General features: G+C 41.4%; 1 pseudogene; it reads right to left on the minus strand.

The window, feature by feature from the left end:
* LOC120035883 overlaps nucleotides 1-9,190 on the minus strand; it is a 36,625-nt pseudogene extending 27,435 nt beyond the window's left edge.
* Nucleotides 9,191-9,493: the final 303 nt, after the last annotated feature.

Here is a 9,493-nt window from a genome sequence, read left to right on the forward strand (position 1 = left end):
ACAGGCAATGCAACATCCATAATGTTTTAAGGAAAAGTTTTTGTAAAACAAGCAGCTTACATTGGATCATCTTGAAACTTTCTCTCTAAAGCTAACTTTCATCAAGGTTTTATATGGTCTATTGGTTTCTCTCTTTCCATTGGCAGAATCCTTTTTCAGTGTTATGATATTCATAACATCCATATCCACCAGTCTATCTTCCTGTCAACTAACAGAACTCTGCTGGTTGTCCTGGTAACAGATACAAGTGGGCAGATCTATTGTATTTGTTCAAACTAAACTACAGCACTTACTTTGATGTGTCAAATCTGATCCTTTCTTCTCTTCTCCTCCTCTCACAGTTCCACTCATCCCCGTTGTTTTCCTGCAGTCCACCAGCAGCACAGACAACCTCTTCATACCCAGCAGTAAGGCGCTAACGGGAGAGGCACGACAAGGGGACTCCGGGAGGGTGAAAGGGCTAGCGTTGTCCTGGTAACCATAAAGAGGGGACACAGACATATATCATTATGGATGCTGATGTCACTGTTGTCATGAAGTGCTTTACAGAAACGCAGCCCAGACCCCGATAGAGCAAGCTGTATTCTAGAACAAACCAAGCTGTACCATCTGGTGTTCTGATCTGGAGAGATTCTTCTCTGCCCCATCAGCATCAGGATGTTGTTGAGGCTCCCCAGAGGATCCACGATAGTCACGTCTCTCTCCCGTGTGAACGAGAACAGCAAACAGACGTAAACTTAGGACCATCTATTACAATCAAGAGGCATGAATATGTCTAAAATGGCCTTTTTCATCATGATTTTGTCAAATATTGTTTGTGTTGCAAATGTATAGGGTCAATTCCAATTCTCTCCACTGGGATACTCTGCCTCTAACCCTATTACAGGGGCTGAGTCACTGGCTTACTGGTGCTCTTTCATGCCGTCCCTAGGAGGGGTGCGTCACTTGAGTGGGTTGAGTCACTGACGTGATCTTCCTGTCTGGGTTGTGCCGTGGCGGAGATCTTTGTGGGCTATACTCGGCCTTGTCTCAGGATGGTAAGTTGGTGGTTGAAGATATCCCTCTAGTGGTGTGGGGGCTGTGCCTTGGCAAAGTGGGTGGGGTTATATCCTTCCTGTTTGGCCCTGTCCGGGGTATCATCGGAGGGGGCCACAGTGTCTCCTGACCCCTCCTGTCTCAGTCTCCAGTATTTACGCTGCATTAGTTTATGTGTCGGGGGGCTAGGGTCAGTTTGTTATATCTGGAGTACTTCTGTCTTATCCGGTGTCCTGTGTGAATTTAAATATGCTCTCTCTAATTCTCTTTCTCTCTCGGAGGACCTGAGCCCTAGGACCATGCCTCAGGACGACCTGACATGATGACTCCTTGCTGTCCCCAGTCCACCTGGCCGTGCTGCTGCTCCAGTTTCAACTGTTCTGCCTGCGGCTATGGAACCCTGACCTGTTCACCGGACGTGCTACCTGTCCCAGACCTGCTGTTTTCAACTCTCTAGAGACCGCAGGAGCGGTAGAGATACTCTTAATGATCGGCTATGAAAAGCCAACTGACATTTACTCCTGAGGTGCTGCACCCTCGACAACTACTGTGATTATTATTATTTGACCATGCTGGTCATTTATGAACATTTGAACATCTTGGCCATGTTCTTTGACAACCTCTTCCCCATCTTCCTCTTTCACTGTAATATCATCCTCTTCTTCTTTCAATGTGATAGCTTCCTCTTCCTCCTTATTCATCCTGAAAGCTTCTTCCTCTCCTTTCATCAGAGCTTCTTTCTCCGCCGAGCTTAGTGAACTCATGCTCCGGTCGATTAGCCTAGTGCATTATCAGTTTACCACATTTGCAAATTTAACAAGCAAATTACGTTTAAATGAACTAGTAGATAAGTAAACAGAATTATATTCAAAACACTAAGAGTAAAATACACAAGATTGGTCTAAAGCGCTTCAATGTTTCAGTTTTAGGTTCGCTAGCAAATCACCACGTTGGTTGAATCAGAAGCCTTTTGTCGCTGTTGAAGAAGCCTCCAGTTCGGTCCACTAGATTATACGTCACACAAGCAGCATCACCTGAAAGACTCAAATCGCCATCTGCTGACTGGGGTGGGTAACGCAGATTGGAAAAATATTAATTACAATGTTTATTCTTGCAAGCAATGTCATGAGAGCTAATAAAAAATAAAAAAACAGATGTTATGTTTTCTCTTACAGCCAATACTTTACTCCAGGGCTGACCTGCCCATTAGGTAGGATTAGGTGACAGATTAAAGAGTTTTAAATTTTATGTCATAGTTATTCTGAACCCACTGCCTGCAAGTCGTCTAAATTAGCCTAAGTGATTTGTATTTTCCTTCAACTTTCTGAAGAGGAAACAGCCAGGAAATGCCCCTGTCTGAGTGCATTTGTCTGCCACTATGTGTAGCTGTTGGGCGATTATGCTAATGACAACCATCTTCTGGTTGAAAAGCTTTCCCACAAACCTTGTCAATTAAATGTTAACTACAAAGTAGTCTATGCCTACCTGACAGAATGATATCATGATTATTTGCATCAATCCAGTTGTGATTTGTTCAGCAGACTCTGCAATCACATGTGTGCTACAGAGACACCACAAACCAAGCAAGGCTCTTGCTGGTGCCACTAACATTAAAGTGTATCTACACACAAAAATGAACATTTCTTAGATTTTTCTCAGACTTCAAAAGTGGTCTCCTGATGTGGTTTAAGTATTGTTGTGGACTTAGAACATCCATTGTTGTTGTTTTTCTATTAACAGTGTGATTTAGAGAGAAAAACAGAAAAACAGGGACAAATCAGAAACCTGGAAAAACTAAACTGAGAAAATGTAATTAGGTTAAAAAAAGAAAAGAAAACGGATTTGATAGGGCCCTAAATATTCTATTCAGTTTCTCTCATTACTGGATTATCTAAAGATAGTGTAGAGTAACAGCTGTATCCTGAAGTGACCTTTAACCTCCCTGCTCCTCAATACCTCTTCCTCTGGATCAAAGCTTCAGCCAAGTAGGATACATGATAGTGACAACACATGGAGTTGGGTTGATTTAGTCATGGTAGGATACATGATAGTGGCAACACATGGAGTTGGGTTGGATATAGTCATGGTAGGATACATGATAGTGGCAACACATGGAGTTGGGTTGGATATAGTCATGGTAGGATACATGATAGTGGCAACACATGGAGTTGGGTTGGATATAGTCATGGTAGGATACATGATAGTGACAACACATGGAGTAGGGTTGGATATAGTCATGGTAGGATACATGATAGTGGCAACACATGGAGCTGGGTTGGATATAGTCATGGTAGGATACATGATAGTGGCAACACATGGAGTTGGGTTGGATATAGTCATGGTAGGATACATGATAGTGGCAACACATGGAGTTGGGTTGGATATAGTCATGGTAGGATACATGATAGTGGCAACACATGGAGTTGGGTTGGATATAGTCATGGTAGGATACATGATAGTGGCAACACATGGAGTAGAGTTGGATATAGTCATGGTAGGATACATTGGGCGGCAAGATGTTCTTTACCATTTGGCCATCAGATTTGCCACCAATGCTCCTTATAGGACACCTCACTGCACTCTATACTCCTCTGTAAACTGGTTATCTCTGTATACCAGTCGCAAGACCCACTGGTTTAATGCTTATTTATAAAACGCTCTTAGGCCTCACTCACCCCTATCTAAGATATCTACTGCAGCCCTCATCCTCCACATACAACACCCATTCTGCCAGTCACATTCTGTTAAAGGTCCCCAAAGCACACACATCCCTGGGTCGCTCCTCTTTTCAGTTCGCTGCAGCTAGCGATGGGAACAAGCTGCAAGAAACACTTAAACTGGACAGTTTTATCTCCATCTCTTCATTCAAAGACTCAATCATGGACACTCTTACTGACAGTTGTGGCTGCTTCACGTGATGTATTGTTGTCTCTACCTTCTTGCCTTTGTGCTCTTGTCTGTGCCCAATAATGTTTGTACCATGTTGTCATGTAGTGTTGCTACCATGTTGTTGTCATGTGGTGTTGCTACCATGTTGTCATGTTGTGTTGCTACCATGTTGTTGTTATGTGGTGTGGCTACCATGTTGTGTTGCTACCATGTTGTGTTACTACCATGTTGTTGTCATGTGGTGTTGCAACCATGTGGTGTTGCTACCATGTTGTTGTCATGTTGTGTTACTACCATGTTGTTGTCATGTGGTGTTGCAACCATGTTGTGTTGCTGCCATGTGGTGTTGCTACCAGGTTGTTGTTATGTGGTGTTGCTAACATGTTGTTGTTATGTGGTGTTGCTACCATGTTGTTGTTATGTGGTGCTGCTACCATGTTGTGTTGCTACCATATTGTTGTTATATTGTGTTGCTACCATGTAGTGTTGCTACCATGTTGTGTTGCTACCATGTTGTTGTTATATGTTGTTGCTACCATGTTGTGTTGCTACCTTGTTGTTGTCATGTGGTGTTGCTACCATGTTGTTGTTATGTGGTGTTGCTACCATGTTGTTGTTATGTTGGGTTGCTACCATGTTGTTGTTATGTGGTGTTGCTACCATGTGGTGTTGCTGCCATGTTGTTGTTATGTGGTGTTGTTACCATGTTGCGTTGCTACCATGTTGTGTTGCTACCATGTTGTTGTTATGTGGGGTTGCAACCATGTTGTTGTCATGTTGTGTTGCTACATGTAATAATAACATGTATGATTTATATAAAGTTCTTTAGTAAAAAAACATTAGTGACATAATTTAGTATTTAATATTACATAGTAAACTTTAATAATTGTAATATGTATGTTTAAATGACTGTACTAAAGTTTTTGAATAAAATAAAAGGTTTGAAAGAAAATGTCATTTACCTTCAATGAAATATATCTCTCTCTCTTTCTCTCCCTCTATCTCTCCCCTTGGCTGGGAATGTTAAGGGTCAAGAAGTTGTGAATCTAGGGGGGCCCTTGCACACAGGGGAACTATATGTATGTAACAGTATAACTTTACGTCCGTCCCCTCGCCCATACCCAGGCGCGAACCAGGGACCCTCTGCACACATCAACAACAGTCACCCATCGTTACCCATCGCTCCACAAAAGCCGCGGCCCTTACAGAGCAAGGGGAACCACTACTTCAATGTCTCAGAGCAAGTGACGTCAACGACTGAAAGGCTGCTAGCGCGCACCACCGCTAACTAGCTAGCCATTTCACATCGGTTACATGTACACAAAATAACTAACAACCTGGACCCCCAGGTGTCTTTCAAAACATATGTTTTACTAACGACCTAAACAGATAATTTTTACCCTTTTAAAAATAGTTATGGGGGGATGTCCGGGGGATGTCTGTCTTGAAAGGGTCATTGTAATCTTTAAGATGTCCCCTTTACTGATGACCTAAACAGATACATTTTACCCCCCATAAAAGAGTGTCCGAGGGATGTCTCAGTCAACCCCACCAAAATAAGCCCCAGAGGCCTCACACCATCCTCTTTGAAAGGTTAATTGTACTCTTTAACTATGCTTCCTTTACTGACGACCTAAACAGATCACTTTTACCCTTTTAAAAATAGTTGTCAGCTATCCAGATGTAATGGTCAAGAGGTTGTGAACCTAGAGGGGCCCTTGCACACATGTTGTGTTTAGGTAAACGTTTTCTGTTTATGAAGGAATAAATGATTGACAGGATATAGACCACAAAAAAAAAATAGAATTGTATTCTTTAACGATGTGCCCTTTACTAATGACTTAAACAGATAATTTTACTCCATGAATAACCTTTTACTGCAAGGGGCTAAATCAGGGGCCTTCAATGCTGCAGAAATGTTTTACCCTTACCCAGATCTGTGCCTCAACACAATCCTGTCTCGGAGCCCTACGGACAATTCCTTCAACCTCATGGCTAGGTTTTTGCTCTGACATGCACTGTCAACTGTGGAACCTTATATAGACAGGTGTGTGCCTTTCCAAATCATGTCCAATCAATTGAATTTACCACAGGTGGACTCCATTCTAGTTGTAGAAACATCTCAAGGATGATCAATGGAAACAGGATGCACCTGAGCTCAATTATGAGTCTCATATAGCAAAGGGTCTGAATACTTATGTAAATAATTTGTGTGTGTTTAAAACATTTGCAAAAATGTATAAAAAACTTGTTTCCACTTTGTCATTATGGGCTATTATGTGTAGATTGCTGAGAAAATAATTTTATTTAATCCATTTTTGAATAAGGCTGTAACGTAACAAAATGTGAAAAAAGTCAAGGGTTCTGAATACTTTCCAAAGAAACTGTCAGTGATTGAGGAGAGAGCCTCATTGCTATATTCTAATTAAAAACATTGACCCATAAGAGAACACCAGACCAAAGCAATGCATGACCCATATAGAATTAAAACAACATTCATCTTAAAACCTCTTTGGGGTAGTTGGGAAGCTAGCGTCCCATCTGGCCAACATCCGGTGAAATTGCAGAACGCGCAATTAAAAAATACCAAATTCAAATATTTAACATTCTTGAAAATATATGTTATACATCAAAATAAAGCTTAAATTCTTGTTAATCCAGCCAAGGTGTCAGATTTCAAAAAGTCTTTACGGCGAAAGCAAACCATGCGATTATCTGAGGACAGCGCCCCGCATACAAATACATAACAAATCATTTTCAACCAGGGAGTTGCGACACGAAAGTCAGAAATAGCGATATAATATATGCCTTACCTTTGAAGATCTTCTTCTGTTGGCACTCGAAAAGGTCCCAGTTACGTCACAAATGGTCCTTTTGTTCGATAAAGTCCTTCTTTATATCCATAAAAACTCAGTTTAGCTGGCGCGCTTCAGTCAATAATCCAATCTGTTTCCCTCCATCAAAATGCATACAAAATGAATCCCAAACGTTACTAATGAACTTTTCCAAACAAGTCAAACAACGTTTATAATCAAACCTTAGGTACCCTAATACGTAAATAAACAATAAAATTTAAGACGGAGAAACGTTATTGTCTTTACCGGAGAAAAAGAAAAAAAACCTAGGAACTGCAATTGGGGAGGATTTTGCCTTATTATAATACTGCAAGCCATTGAAATCAGTGGTAGCATTTTTTGGGGGGAGGGGGGGGGGGTTGTCCTAGGGGTTTCGCCTGCCATTTCAGTTCTGTTATACTCACAGACATTATTTTAACAGTTTTAGAAACTTTGGAGTGGTTTCTATCCAAACCTACTAATTATATGCAAATACATAGCTTCTGGACCTGAGTAGCAGGCAGTTTACTTTGGACACGCTTTTCATCCGCACGTCAAAATACCGGCCCCTAGCCCAAAGAGGTTTTTAATGAGTATTAGAATTGAATAAACAAATGTTTGCATAACGAAAGACATGAAAACTGGTGGGAACATTATATTTAGCTAGGATTTCATAAGGCCAGGAAGGTCACTGAGAATAACAATATACAATAGTTAATGTTACTAGTTTAGGGATGAAGAAGGTGAAGGTTCATCAATGTTAAAGATTAATTTTAATTTGACGTGGAAACAATGTTTATTCAACCAGTGGGAGGTTTGTAAATGCCCTCAGGAAAGTGGAATGAGGAAGTCTTCATTGAGACAATGATGAAACAGCAATCTGTGGGCGAGTTGTGGTGGATATTACAAAATAAGGATCTGCTGGAGTCCAAGTCAAACCAAGATTCTTTATTTCTGAGCTCAGAGAGAATAACAGAGTTTGGTATTTTATTAGGATCCCCATTAGCTGTTGCAAAAGCAGCAGCTACTCTTCCTGGGGTCCACACAAAACATGACACATAATACAGCACATCAATAGACAAGAACAGCTCAAGGACAGAACTACATACATTTTGTAAAAGGCACACGTAGACTACATATCAATGCATACACACAAACTATCTATGTGAAATAGAGGAGAGGCGTTGTGCCGCGAGGTGTCTTTGTATTAGCAACTATTAATTATGAGCTTATGTGGTATTAAAGTTAAGGGACATCACTCTGGGCGGGGTGATCCTCAGTAGGGGATAAAAAGTTTCTCCAATTGCAGTACATAAGCCAGCCAGATGTGCAGCCAGACTTATTAGCCACTCCTTTTGCCCCAACTCTTTCAAACATGCAGTTTTTAAATTCCTCATCAACCCATGGAGCCTTAACAGATCTAACAGTCAGTTTCTTAACAGGTACATGTTTATCAATAATTGGAAGAAGCAATTTCATATGGTTTTCCCACAGTCTGAGCTTTTGTAAGCCTTCTCCTCTATGTGCAGTCTCATGTGTTCTTGTTCTGCTTAATTGGTTAAAACTCTTTCCACACGCTCACTCTTTCCACACTGGGAGCAGTGGTAAGGCTTCTCCACTGTGTGTATTCTCTCGTGTTTTTTCAGGTTCCCTGACCTGTTAAAACACTTTCCACACTGGGAGCAGTGGTAAGGCTTCTCCACTGTGTGTATTCTCTCGTGTTTTTTCAGGTTCCCTGACCTGCTAAAACACTTGCCACACTGGGAGCAGTGGTAATGCTTCTCCCCTGTGTGTATTATCTCATGTTCTTTCAGATGCCCTGACCGGTTGAAACACTTTCCACACTGGGAGCAGTGGTAAGGCTTCTCCCCTGTGTGTATTATCTCATGTTTTTTCAGATCCCCTGACTGGCTGAAACACTTTCCACACTGGGAGCAGTGGTAAGGCTTCTCACCTGTGTGTATTCTCTTGTGTTTTTTCAGGTTCCCTAACTTGTTAAAACACTTGCCACACTGGGAGCAGTGGTAAGGCTTCTCCCCTGTGTGTATTATCTCATGAACTTTCAGGGTCCTTAAATGGTTATAACTCTTTCCACATTGGGAGCAGTGGTAAGGCTTCTCCCCTGTGTGTATTCTCTCGTGTTCTTTCAGATGACATGACCGGTTGAAACACTTTCCACACTGGGAGCAGTGGTAAGGCTTCTCCACTGAGTGTATTATCTCATGTTTTTTCAGATCCCCTAACTGTTTAAAACACTTGCCACACTGCAAGCATTGGTAAGGCTTCTCCCCTGTGTGTATTTTCTCATGTTTTTTCAGATCCCCTGACCAGTTAAAACTCTTTCCAAACTGCGAGCAGTGGTAAGATTTCTCCCCTGTGTGTATTCTCTCATGTCGGTACAGGTCCCTTAACTGGTTAAAACACTTTCCACAGAGGGAACACTGGTGTCTTCTTGTTGGTTTGGACGTCCCTGGCTCTGGTTCCTCTGAGTCTGGTCTTTCTCCTGCCAAAGACAGAGTGTTTTTAAAAAAAGAGATCTGAATGAAACCTCCACATGATAAATAGGCCTTGCTACGAGGGTAAATCCTAAATCAGATCGCTCAATAAGCTAAGGCCAGTTTTAACAATCTTGGTGTGATTTTAAAACAAATGTTGTAGAGCATCCTGGTAATTACTGATATGTTTACATTACTTATTTTATTCATCCTGTTTTACAAGTCAGAACACAAAAAACT

The sequence above is a fragment of the Salvelinus namaycush genome, unplaced genomic scaffold (assembly GCF_016432855.1).
Source record: "Salvelinus namaycush isolate Seneca unplaced genomic scaffold, SaNama_1.0 Scaffold113, whole genome shotgun sequence".
Classification (NCBI taxonomy): domain Eukaryota; kingdom Metazoa; phylum Chordata; class Actinopteri; order Salmoniformes; family Salmonidae; genus Salvelinus; species Salvelinus namaycush.